This window comes from Coturnix japonica, chromosome 28 (assembly GCF_054131305.1).
Source record: "Coturnix japonica strain WE chromosome 28, WE-NBRP24, whole genome shotgun sequence".
Taxonomy (NCBI): domain Eukaryota; kingdom Metazoa; phylum Chordata; class Aves; order Galliformes; family Phasianidae; genus Coturnix; species Coturnix japonica.
The window spans coordinates 3,664,509-3,677,918 of NC_140690.1; the positions used below are offsets into that span (position 1 = coordinate 3,664,509).

General features: G+C 48.5%; 1 long non-coding RNA gene across 2 annotated transcripts; it reads left to right on the forward strand.

Moving 5' to 3' along the window:
• The first annotated feature begins 498 nt into the window (after window positions 1-498).
• LOC146756077 (uncharacterized) lies at window positions 499-8,925 on the forward strand. 2 transcript variants are annotated; one of them, XR_014937556.1, is made up of 5 exons: window positions 499-2,017; window positions 3,422-3,509; window positions 5,173-5,244; window positions 5,667-5,821; window positions 8,658-8,925. It is a non-coding gene; the product is annotated as an uncharacterized LOC146756077 (long non-coding RNA). The 2 variants fall into 2 exon arrangements; XR_014937557.1 differs by lacking the exon at window positions 3,422-3,509.
• The last annotated feature ends 4,485 nt before the right edge of the window (window positions 8,926-13,410 follow it).

Here is a 13,410-nt window from a genome sequence, read left to right on the forward strand (position 1 = left end):
TCTTAATATTGCTTTTCTTCTCTTCCTTTTTCACGATAGCATAATATTTCATACTGGCAGTTCTACCCACAGAATTAACTGGCACAGGCTGCCCGGGGAGGTGGTGGGATCCCTGGAGGTGTTCAGGACCAGTTCTTGGGACCAGTGCTTTTTTACATGGTTATCAGTGACACCAATGATGCAATGGAGTGCACCCTCTGCTGTTTGCTGAGTGGTGCGGCTGATGCAGTGGAAGGAAGGGATGCCATTCAGAGGGAGCTGAACCGAGAGGTTGGCCTAGGTGAATCTAATGAGGTTCAACACAGCAAAGTGCAAGTTTTGCACTTGGGCTGGAGGAATCCCAGGCATTTCTACAGCCTGGGAGGAGCAGTCCTTAAGAGAAGACCCCCCAGAGAAGGACCTGGGGGTCCTGGTGGATGAAAAACAGAACGTGAGCCATCAGCGTGCTCTTGCAGCTCAGAGAGCAAATGGTCCCCTGGGCTCCATCAGAAGAGGGGATGGCCAGCAGGGACAGGGAGGCGATTGATCTTCATGATCCTTGAGGACCCTTCCAACCCGGGCCATTCTATGATTCTGTGATTACACTCGCTGTCAGAAATAACGGCAGCTGTACAGAAGCTGGATATATTTGGGGACAGTTCTTGTAACCAGCTGATTTTAAGACCTTGCCCCAGTCGAGAGTCTAAATTGCATGTCAGAAGAAAGCTGGGAAAGTGGTTATTGCTCATTCTTTTTCATTTGCTGATTCTTTCTTTCGGGTTCCTTTTCCAAAGGAGATTCTGGTGATGGAAGCAGTTGAAGAAAGAACCTAAGCAGCTCTTGCCAAGAGTGCTTGAAGTCCCTGTGGAGAGAAGCAAAGAACTTGGGCTTCCTCTGGCATGCTCCCCACCATGTCTCAGGAAGGAGACAACTGCTGTTCCACTTTCTGCTCTGTGTGTGGAAAGGTACGTCTGGGTTTCTTCTGCTTGTTTTTTCTTTCTTTTTCTGGCTTTGAAGGAGAAGGGGTGGAGCAAGGGGAGACCCACTTGTCATTTGTTACCTCAAGAACAGGATGGATTCTGCATTCACTGTGAAAAACCTGGGCTAGTAGGATGGGCATGTTTCAGGCTGGACTCTTCTTTTGCTGCTTGGTTTCCTTTTGGCTACAGGGAGACAGCTGTCTAAAGGTGTGTTTTCAAACCCACTCTCCTAAACCATGTTTCACTGTTGCAGGTGGTTCAGTGTGCTCTTGCAGTGCAGATGCTGTAGTTTGCTGTAGAATCTGAATGGTTTCTGTTCCTAGGGGAGGACTGGGAGGAGGTAGTGAGAAGAGAATTCAATGCCTGAGGTGTATCTTAGTGAGAAATGTTGGCATGAGGTGCTGAAAGTCTTGAGCTGTCAAAGGCCAGTGAGGCTGAGACTCCTTAACCTGCTGGAGCAGGGTGGAAGCAAGGAGTGGGCACTGCCGTCCCACCAGCTGCACTTGGTTCTGGTCTGCCAGGTCTGTGCTGGCCTGGATTTCTTCTGAGAAGTTTGTTGGAGCTGCTTGGAGTAGTGAAGGGTGGGGAAGAAGTGCTGCTCAAGAGCTAAGGCTCGGCTTGATCATTTTGGATGGATTTAACCATGGTATCTGAAGACATAGTTTCCATCAGAATGATCCCAGCATTGTGCAAGTGTCTCAGCTGAAGCCCCTGAGCAGATGTGTGAGAGCACCCTCCTACTCCAGCTGAGCCATAGGAAAGCTGACTGTGCCCAGTAATTACAGCTTCTGCAGATTGAATGTGCTTCCAAGTGTTTTCCTTAGTGATCAATCATGTCCCAGCACTCTGAGATTCCATCTCTGTCACAATCTGGAGCATCTCTGCAAACCTTGGGTGCTCATTCCCACCAGAGTTTCTTCCTTTCTCTCTTTAGAATCAGTGTGGTGCAGTTCCCTGTGTTTGTGAGCAGCAGCCAGCAGGCTGCAAGAGATCCAATGGCAGCTTTCAGCACACAGAGGGATGTGATGGGGACAGACTGTCCTTACCGCCATGCATAAGTGAGTTTTTACCGTCCTCTCTCAAGAAGTATGAAAGAATAGAGTTTGAATGATACTTGTGAGCAGGTGCTGTGCTGTAGGGGATGTCAGGTAACCATTAATTTGGGGGTGCAGGAAGGAGCAGTGAAAGTGATGTATTAGTTTGTGTTTTGACTGTTGGAGTGCAGTTCCATTTCTGGAAGCAAAACTATGGGCTAAGATGGAAAACAGAAGGGAGAAGGCTGATACCTGGATAGTGGGCTGAGCTTTGGTGTCTGCAGCCATCTGTAGTAGAAGTTAGAAGTTTTGCACAGTGGGGTTCAGAATGGGAGCTGATGATGAATGGGAGCTGCTCAAGGGACAGACTTCCACATACAAGTTCCAGTGCCTCAATGACTTTCTTGTAGCGAGGAGCCCAAAACTGAACATAAGATTTGAGGTGCAGCCTCCCCAGTGTTGAGTCCAATGGGATGATTACCTCTCTGCTCCTGCTGGCCACACTATTTCTTATACAGGCCAGGATGCCGTTGGCCTTCTTGGCCACCTGGGCACACTGTTGGCTCATGTTCAGCTGAGCATCGACCAACAGCCCCAGGTCCATTTCCTCTGCACAGTCCTGCAGCCACTCAGCCCCAGGCCTATAGCGCTGCATGGGGTTATTGTGGCCAAAGTGCAGGACCTGGCATTTGGCCTCACTGAACCTCATCCCATTCACCTCAGCCCAGTGAGGTTGATCCAGTCTATCTAGATCCCTCTGAAGGGGCCTCCCTTCCCTCAGGCAGATCAACACCACCTCCCAGTCAAAAGACAAAAAGAGAAGAAAGCAGAAATGAAGAAGGCTTCTCTGAGAGCTGCCCCTGCACCTGCAGAGGTGAGTCCTTGTTATGGACAGACACAGCTCTTGTTGTCAGGGCCTCCATCTGTCAGACATGAATGAGACTGTAAAATCCTGAGGGAAGTGGTGTCCTGGTTCTGTACTTGCTTTTTTCCTTTGCAGTTTTTGAAGTGTTGCACAAAATGAAGGAGAAATCTCTAAAGCAGGTGGTCGGGATGCTGGCATGGTGATGTTACTTAGTAATTAGTGCTATTATTTTGTAGTATATTAATAGTTTGCTAATAAACAAAAAACAAGGGGGGGAGGAAGGCGTTCTGATAACAGAGGATGCTGAGAAGGCAGAAACACTGAATGACTTCTTTGCTTCTGTCTTTAGTGAAAAGGCTCTCCCTCAGAAATCCCAGACCCTGGAGGCTAATGAGAGAGTCTGGACAATAGGAGATTTCTCTTTAGTCAGGGAAGAGGTGGTCTGTGATTGCCTAGGAAACATTAATGTCCATAAATACATGGGATGGGTGCATGGGGTGCATCCACGGGTGCTGAGAGAACTGGTGGAGGTCATTGCTGAGCTGCTCTCTGTAATCTTTCAGAGGTCTTGGAGAACTGGGGAGGTGCCTGAAGACTGGAGGATGACCAATGTCACTGCAGTCTTCAAAAAGGGCAAGAAGGAAGAGCCAGGTAATTATAGGCCAGTCAGCCTCACCTCTGTCCCAGGGAAGGTGATGGAACAGCTTGTGCTGGATGCCATCTCCAGAGAACTGGGTGATAAGGAGGTTATCAGGAGTACTCAGCATGGGTTCACCAAGGGGAGGTCGTGCTTGACCAACCTGGTGGCCTTTTATGAAGATGTCACTAGCTGGGTGGACGGGGCTAGAGTGGCAGATGTAGTCTACCTTGATTTCAGAAAGGTTTTTGATACTGTCCCCCACGACATCCTTATAACAAAGCTGAGGAAGTATGGGATAGATGAGTGTACAGTGAAGTGGGTCGTGAACTGTCTGACTGGCAGAGTGCAGAGGGTTGTCGTTGGCGGTGCTGAGAGGGGATTTGATCCAGGTTTATAAATACCTGAGGTGTGGGGGCCATAGTGGCACGGCTGGTCTCTTTTCAGTAGTGCGTGGGGACAGGACTAGGGGTAATGGGCTGAAACTTCTGCATAGGAAGTTCCGCACAAATGTGTGCAAGAACCTCTTTACGGTGAGGCTGACGGAGCACTGGAACAGGCTGCCCAGGGAGGTGGTGGAGTCTCCTTCTCTGGAGATATTCAAGACCCGCCTGAACACCTACCTGTGCAACGTGGTGTAGGGAACCTGCCATGGCAGGGGGGTTGGATTCAATGATCACTAGAGGTCCCTTCCAACCCCTACAATTCTGTGATTCTGTTGGAATGTGGGAATGCAAGAGAGAATATTGCGAGCAAAAGCTGTGGAGCGAGATAAATGGCATGAGAAAGCAAAGCTGAGAACTAAGGAAAGCTCCAGAAGAGAAAACAAAGTCCAGTAGGGCATATTTAGAGACAGGTGAAGCATCCATGAGTGCACTGAGGAGTACTAGGGTGCTCTGGAATGTCTCTTGGGCTCCCTACAGCACACATACTTGCTCTGGGGCATGTCTGGATGTCTGTAGAGCTAATTGTGGGGCCCTGAGAAACGTCTGGGGCACATTAGGGGGCACTGGCTTCCATGTGAGTGTTCCCAGGTTCCCAGAAGTCAACAGGGAAGCCTTTGGAGACCCCTTGGGAAGACTCAGTGGGGCCCTAGAGTGATGTAGCAGCTTGTGTTGGTTGCATCTGCTTGGCAGGGAAGCGATTTCCCTGGTGAGAGCTGAGTGACTGGAAGGTGATTTCCTTGGTTTAATTAATTTAATTACCTGGATTATAATTAAATAACACTGTTCAGCGTTCATTAAAGATTTCTTTTTTTTCCAAAGTACTTCAGTTGTGCAGCTGTAGCAGCTTTGCTAAGATATATCGAGTTTATTCAAAATTCCAGTGATGCTCCTAAAGCACTTGAAGTGCATTTGAGGGGGGGAGTGACAAAACAGCTCTGAGAGACACATCATCAGATCAGAACATTGGAACGGTAACTAATAGCAGAGATTCTGATAAGAATATTGAAGTTTTCAAATTACCTTTTCTTAAAGTTGTATTTCACCAAGTTTCATCAATGTGCACACTGAAGAGCTGACTTGTTATCTTTCTTTTTATAAAAAATCATGTGTTACAATTGAGAGCAGAAGTTATAGGATGGAACATTCTCCAAGTAAAGTGCAAAAGACATTTCTTCATAGTTCCAATTAATGTCTTATGTTTTGTTCAGACTTACTAAATGATGTATTTCAGGGTACATCATGTGGGAATATAAGAAGACTATTCAGAGCAGGAGCTGCAGAGCAAGATGAACGACATGAGAAGGTAAGGCTGGGAACCAAGGACACAGCTTTTGTGTCACTCAGCCACCTGTGGCAGAGGTCAGGATTTCTGCAGGGATGGGAAATCATCCCATCACTTAGTGCCTTACAAGGAGCTGAGAAGCTTTTCTTGCTCAAGTCCTGCTTCCAAGCTTAACCACCTACAATGAAGTAGATGTCACTTTGCTGGTGTCCTTCAATTCCGTGTCTGCATTAACCAGCTGCAGTGAAGTGAGCGATTTCAGTGCCTGTTTCTGATGGTGGCAATGAGTTCAGAGGTCACAATTAACTGACGATTCCTGTTTCCATTCTGACAAAGTCTGTAGTTGCAGCTGACTTCCTGAGGCTGCCATACGTGGTGGTGATGCAGCCTTGGGCTTCTTGGGGATTTGCATGACTCCCACCTTTCCTTTCTGTGTCTTGCAGGTCAGCTGGTGCTGGAAGCAGCCGGTATCTGAGTAGGAATGAAGGTGAGTGCAGGAGCAGCTGCTGAGGGGAGGAAGGAAGTCCATGCTAATGAGCTCTGGAGCATCTGCGGGTCTGGTACCAGAGGAGGCAGCAGTGATGCTGGAGGGCACGTGGTGAGTGCGTGGACAGGGTGGCACAAACGTGTGCGTGTGCTGAGGAGTTGGGTTGCACACAGGTGTACACAAAGGGGTGTTTGTGGAAGGTGTAGGCACGTACGTGTTCCCAGGGGTGGTTTGCACACGTCTGTGAATACAAAGGAGGGCACACGATGCGGTGTGTGCATGGAGGTGTGCAAAGCAGGCAGGGTGGCACATGGGTGTGCATGTGCACATGGATAGGGGAAGGCTGGGGTTACAGGTTGACCTGTGCTGAGGTGAGTGGGGGCTCACGGTGTTGCTCAGTGGTAGATTTGTTTACACTGAGTGCTAACAGGAAACTCGCACACCCTTTTTGTTTCAGCTGTGCCAGCGCTGTGATCCCTTGCTGCTGGGATGTGCTGTTGGAAGGATGGTGTGCATGCCGAGCTCCCATCACTTCCAAGCCCTACAATTCTGTGATTCTGTGAATCAAGTGTAGAGCAAAAGGGATGTTTGGGCCAGGTGACTGTAAGAAGGCTGGCTGCTTTGGATGGTGGCAGCTGATGGAAACAGGTGCTCTGGGGACCGTTCAGCTTTTAACAGAAGACAGGGGTCCTGCAGGAAGAACGACGAGGTTCTCAAAAGGCTTCAGACGTGCACACAGAGTACATCTGTCCTGCCGTGCCGTCTCTGCTTCTTTTTGATGAAAGCATTTTCATGACCACTTGTTGTGGCTGTTGCTTGTAGAAGGAGGAATGTTAGGTGCAGTTCTCACTGAGAACTTCTGCTAGGATTTCTGTGTAATTTGAATCTTGAGTGTTAGCACAGTGAGTTGAAGGAGGGCCCCGGAAGCAAATTTGTTGCTGTTGAAGCACTGTGTGATGAGCAGGTGCGTGGTAAGACGTGCTGGCAGATGTTGAAGCCACTTTAAGATTGAGGTGAGAAGGAAAGGCGATGAAGGAGCTGATGGCAAAGAGCTTCCTTAGGAGGCTTGGTGCTTGCATGGGATTGTATCCGATCAACTTCTTGTGTGCTGGTGTCCATCTGTGGTTTGTGGAGCAGTTTTCATTCCAGGGTCTGTCTGGTAGGACTGTGGCTTGGGCCAGGCCAGGGCGAATCCAGTGTGCTTTACTCTCGTTCTTAGTGCTTGTTTTTGCTCAGGTGTCAATCCTCACAGAGCAAGGCCTGAGGGTGGGGTTTGCGGAGAAAGAGGACATGCAGGCCTTGTGTGACACCCACGGAGCTGCAGCGAGGCTGCATTGGTGTAAAACAAGGGAAATGCACAGAGATCTGAAGGTGGGTTTTGGGCTCGACTTATGCCAGAGGGGATGTGCGTGCTCCTTTACAATGTGCGTTTTCTGCCTACTGTATGGCAGGTGGGCTTGGAAAGTTGTTTCCGTGTTTCTGTTGTTGGGAGAAGCAGATATCAACTCTTCTCTCTATTGAAAGATTTAACAAAAGAGCCTCTCCTTGCTTCTTAGTGTATGAATCACAGAATCATAGAATCACCAGGGTTGGGAAAGACCTAAAAGAACAGTCCAACCGTTCTCTTATTACCAATAGCTCCCAATAAACCACGTCCTTCAACACAACATCCAGTCATTCCTTGAACACCCCCAGGTGGGATGGCTCCACCACCTCCCTGGGCAGTCCATTCCAGTGCCTGGCCACCCTTTCTGAGAAGTAATATTTCCTAATGTCCAGCCTGAACCTCTCCTGCCGCAGCTTGAAACCATTCCCTCTAGTTCTATCAGTAATGACACGAGAGAAGAGGCTGACCCCCAGCTCACTGCAACCTCCCTTCAGGAAGTTTTAGAGAGAAATGAGGTCTCCCCTGAGCCACCTCTTCTCCAGGCTGGACATTCCCAGCTCCCGCAGCCTCTTCTCATATGGCTCCATTGTGCTCCAGACCCCTCACCAGCTTTGTTGCCCTTCTTTGAACACGTTCCAATGCCTCAGTGTCTTTTTTGCAGTGAGGGGCCACAAACTGGAAACAGAATTCGAGTTGTGGCATCACCAGTGCTGAGTACAGGGGGACAATCGCCTCTCTGCTCCTGCTGGCATCAGTGTTTCTGATACATACATTCTCATGTATGTAAGTGTCACATGTGTGACATCTTTTTTGATGGAGTTCCGTGACGGGAGTTCAGTGGATTTGAGAGCTGACTTGAAGCCTGTGGGCATCACCCAGGAGTTGGGGTGAGAGGATGAGGCGTAGAAACAGGAACCTCTTTGGTCGTTATTAACTCCCAACTTTTTGGTCAGGAATCTCTGTGTGTTTTTTTATCATGTAAAGAACAGAGTCATTGTGCAGCTTGTGAATGAATTGATTCACGCCTGCTGATTGGTGCTGTTCTCTACAGGGAGCTGCAGTGGAAATGGACACTTGTGGTCCACTGTCTGCCCCCCTCCCGCATGCTCAGATCAGCCAAGTTGTCAAGGCCTGGCTCTTGGTTGGTGAATTGTGCCAAGGTCAGAGAGTTGGATTTTCTGGGCTTTGAGACATGTCTTCCAGATGCACGTTGTGTTATTTCTGATGTGTTGACCTGTTGAGGTCCAGCCCCAAATGAGGATTCAAGTACTACCACCACAGGAATGGTTTAGATTGGAATTGGAATGCAGAAGGCTGAAGCCAGCAGGAGCAGGGAATCCATCATCCAAGGGCTTGGTGCAGCTCTTCTTTGCTCAGTTGTGGAAGCATCGTAAAGTTGCTGGGCGGACAGGCATCACGTAGCCTGAGACTCAGCATGACTTGCAGCAAGTGGATGGGACGGTTGTGCTGTGTGTGTTATTCCATGGATGTCTTAGCCCTGCTCACTGACCTGCTCTTTCTCTCTCCTCTCCTCACCCTCCGCCCACTGCCTCGGTGCAGCTTTTGCTCTCATTTCATCCGAGCAAAGCGACATGGAACTGCTGCAGATAGCTTGAGGTGATCTCACTGCCAGGTACGTGCCATGTTTTGTCCCCCCCGCATGGTTTTGCAGGCCGTGTGGCACCGTGTTTAGTAACACAGCCTCATGCAGCTTTGATGTGACCCTGGTCACGGGTGGGTTTCTCCACTGCCCTGCAGCTCAGCCCTCAGAAGGGCTGTCTCTCAGAATGGCCGCCCTAGACCCCGTCCCCATCTCTGCTGCCCTCCCCGTCCCTTCAGCTGTTCCCGGTTCGGTCCGAGCGACACCGGGCAGGTGGGTGAGCGGAGCGGGGCAAGATGGCGGCAGGGAGTGGGGTGTGAGGGGCAGGGCGGGGCCTAACGGGGGCGGGGGGCGGGGCTAAGGGGAGGGGAGAGCGGGGATTGGTGGGAGAGGGAGCCAATAGGAGGTAGAGAGGAGTTGGGCACAGGGTGATGTTAACACCCCTTTGTGACGTCATAATGCCCCTTTGTGATGTCATAATGCTTCTTTGTTACATCATAATGCCCCTTTGTGACATCCTAATGCCCCTTTGTGACGTCATAATGCCCCTTTGTGACGTCATAATGCCCCTTTGTGACGTCATAATGTCCTTTTCTGATGTCATAATGCCGCTTTGTGATGTCATAATGCCGCTTTGTGATGTCATAATGCTCCATTGTGACGTCATAAAGCTCCTTTGTGACGTCGTAATGCCCCTTTGTGACATCATATAGCTCCTTTGTGATGTCATAAAGCTCCTTTGTGACGTCATAATGCCCCTTTGTGACATCATAATGTCCTTTTGTGATGTCATGAAGCTCCTTTGTGATGTCATAATGCTTCTTTGTGATGTCATAATGCTTCTCTGTGACGTCATACTGTCCCTTTGTGACGTCATAATGCCCTCTGTGACGTCATAATGCGCCTTTTGACGTCATGATGCCCTTTGTGACATCATGAAGCTCATTTATGACATCATAATGCCCCTTTGTGACGTCATAATGTCAGTTTCGGATGTCATAATGCCCCTTTGTGATGTCATAATACCCCTTTGTGACGTCGCAGTGCTCCTTTGTGACGTCATAAAGCTCCTTTGTGACGTCGTAAAGCCCCTTTGTGACGTCATAAAGCTCTTTTGTAATGTCATAAAGCTCCTTTGTGACATCATAATGCCCCTTTGTGACATCATAATGCCTTTTGTGACATCATAAAGCTCCTTTGTGACGTCATAATGCCCCTTTGTGACATCATAATGTCCTTTTCTGATATCATAATGCCCCTTTGTGACGTCATAATGCTCTTTGTGACGTCATAATGCTCTTTGTGACGTCATAAAGCTCCTTTGTGATGTCATAATGCCCCTTTGTGACATCATAATGTTCTTTTGTGATGTTATAATGCCCCTTTGTGATGTCATAATGCTTCTTTGTTACATCATAATGCCCCTTTGTGACGTCATAATGTCCTTTTCTGATATCATAATGCCCCCTTGTGACGTCATAATGCCCCTTTTTAAAGTCATAATGCCCCTTTGTGACGTCATAATGCTTATTTGTGACGTCATAATGCCCCTTTGTGACATCATATCACCCCTTTGTGATGTCATACTGCCCCATATGAAGTCCAGACAGAGTCAAAACTTATGGACCTGCACGAGGATCACTTTCAAGACAGTGGCTCTGTTGCTTCAAGCTTATTTGCTTCGTCCTGCCGCCACTCTATTACCAAGTATCAGCAACCTCTTGCATGATTCAACTTGCAAACGTTTGACACTAACCCTTGTGTTTCTGTGCCTTCCTAGATAATTCGAGCCCTTGTCAACCCCAAAGATCCAAACCAAGTAGTGATGTGCAGTGTGTTTCCATCAATGGAGAGTTCTTATTAAGCACAAATCGCTGCAATTCGGATGACAGCCTTCCACATGGTAACAGTGATGGACACAAGGGGCTCATCCACGTTCATGCTCTCATATCTCCTGGCTCTGCTGAAGCTCCTGACCTGAGCCTGCCAGACACCACAGTCACCTGCCTGGATTGTGACCCAGCGCCTTTGCAGTGCTGCCCATCCCAAGCACAGCCCGAGTGCCCCAACAGCAGCACCACCATGCAGGAGCAGGGCAGCATCAGTGAGGTGAAGCTGAGCATCTTAGATGGGGACTTAGAGTCAGGCTGCCAGTCCCAGGCACCAGGAAGCAGCACCGAGCCACTCTCATCTTGACAAGAGGAGTCCCATCTTCACCCTTGACCTCTCAAGCCCTCCTGTCTTTTATTGAATAAAGTCACTCTCATGCTCAATCATCGCCTTGGCTGCATTCCGAGTCTTCATTCACAGGGATTGGGATGAATGCAACAAACAGCAAGGCAGCTCAGCTTGCAATGCTATGGCTGTGGGGTTCGTGCAGGCAGAGCTCTGGGTTCCCATTTTGCATGGCTTTGGGATGTCAGCAGCAAGATCTCTACCATTTTGTATGGCAGCAAATAATCTCTAGCATCCAGGTTGCTGCTCATGATAATCCCAGTCTTCCTGGCTGTCGCTTTGTGATACCTTTCAAAGCCTTTTGATACTCTTTGATGCCTTGGCTGCTCCCTAACACCTCTGTCCTCCTGCCATGTTGACTCATGTCTCCCACTTTTAAGCTGGCTTTGCAGATCATCTCCAGCCCTGTCATCATCACGCTGCAGCAGGAGGTGCTCACCTGGCCCAATGTCTGGCAGTGCTGCTTGTTCTGCAGATGAGCAGCTGCCTCCTCATCTCTTCAGCTACAGTAGTTTTTCTCAGGGCAGTTAGATGCAGTCATGCTCCTCTGGATTTGGTGTGTTAAATCCATGCTGCATGGCAGCAGTCAGTGCAATACAAAGGCGTTCTGTGTGCCACAGCATTTCTCCAGGGGCTGCCAAAGGTAGAAGCACAACACAGCACCATCCTTCTGACAGTAATGTCTGTGAGTGTTAGACATGTGAGCACTGCATCATCCCCAGCGTGTCAGTGCTTTTCCACACCAACCTGACTCTCACACTCTGCACTGAATGTAACTCTGCTCTTGTGGAGACAAATGCTTTCTGTCACATCCTCCATCCCTGCAACCATTTGCCGGTAGGCAGCTCTTGCAGAAGAATCAAGCAGCAGAACCTTTTGCTCACCCTACAGCACGCAAATGCTATGAAAGCAGAAATAACCTGGCGTGCTCTGGGTCTGCAAGGCTGCACAGATGGGAGAGGTAGATTGTGTTTTTGCAGTGGAAGTTTCCAGTATTTTCAGTACATAGTGTAGGCCCTAACTGAATGTATAACCCTCTTGTAAAACAGCTGTATAAGTAGTTTTTCCACCAAGAAAGTTGCTGAACAGAGTTAAGTTCAGACTGGGGGCATTCTGACATGGGGAGAATTGAGACAAGCACAAGATAAATACACAGGGTGGGTAGAGCCCAGCACAGCACAGAATGAATGTACTGACTGTTGGAAACATTGCCCTTCTCTCTCCGCAGAAAAGTACAAGGCAGACCTAAAAACAAGAGGTTGGTAATTGACCTTCTATGGAAATGAATCCTAGCAACAGTCTGGAGGAGTCTGTGAGCCTGAGATGCTCAACCAATGAGAGCCATGAGAGCATCACCTGAATTGGGTTTAGGGCATAGAACAGAATTAATGTCACTGACTGGTGTGCAATTTCTCCCTTGCCAACAGGGGATGTGCGCGCAGTATTGCAGTAATGAATAAGCACTGCTGCTATCGCTGCCATCTTTGCCTAACTAGAAATCTTTGACTTTGAGAGTTTCTCACACAAGGGGAGAGGGTAAGAAAGTAAAGAGGCACAGAAAACTAAGGGAAACTGCTCTTCTTTATCTTATCTATAAAAATTGATACAATTGATGCTGTCGTGCATTTTTTAATTATTTTTAATTTTTTGCCAATGTCAGTTTGATTGTTTTAAAATATCCACACACCAAAATCTGACTACCAAGCAAATTTAATGAAAATGAAATGAAGGTGAGTTAGCGGAAAGCACAAGGCCATATTATATCAGGCTCTAGCAAATTTACAGGCAGTCACTGCACGAAGAGGTAGATCTGAGTTGCACATTATATGATTCCCACAAAGATTAATGAAATCTGAAGCTTTCAATATATTTCCCCTATAATCAAAAGAGAACGGATCCCCAGGGTCTGTCCCGCAGACGTTCTTTCCGTGGTCTCTGCTGCCACCTGCTGGCCAATACTCGGAACTGCCACTGTTGGGCGTTTGGTGCCGCAGGAAGCACAACGCAGATCTGAGTTCTGACCGGTCTACGCAGCAAATCGCCAATCTTTATTGTGATAAGCCCTCCACATGGCATTGCACACGCACTCGAACACGCAACAGGCATAGATTTCTCCTAACTCCTCGAGGAGCAGGCAAGCAGAACAACTGAGCGCAGCACTGCTTGTGATTGGGCCACCCCCATCATAGAGATGTGTGTTAGATCTTTTACCCACCCCTGGCTTTTTTGGCTACAAGGGCACACTGCTGGCTCATGGTCAATCTGTCGTCCACCAGGACGCCCAGGTCCCTCTCAGCAGAGCTCCTCTCCAGCAGCTCTTCTTTCTGCTTACACAAGGAAGATAGTCTTGTCAATGCAGAGAAATGAATCACAGAATCACAGAATGACCCGGGTTGGAAGGGACCCCAAGGATCATGAAGCTCCAGCCCCCCTGCCTGGAAGGGCCACCAAACTTCCATGTTTACTAATGAAATAAAT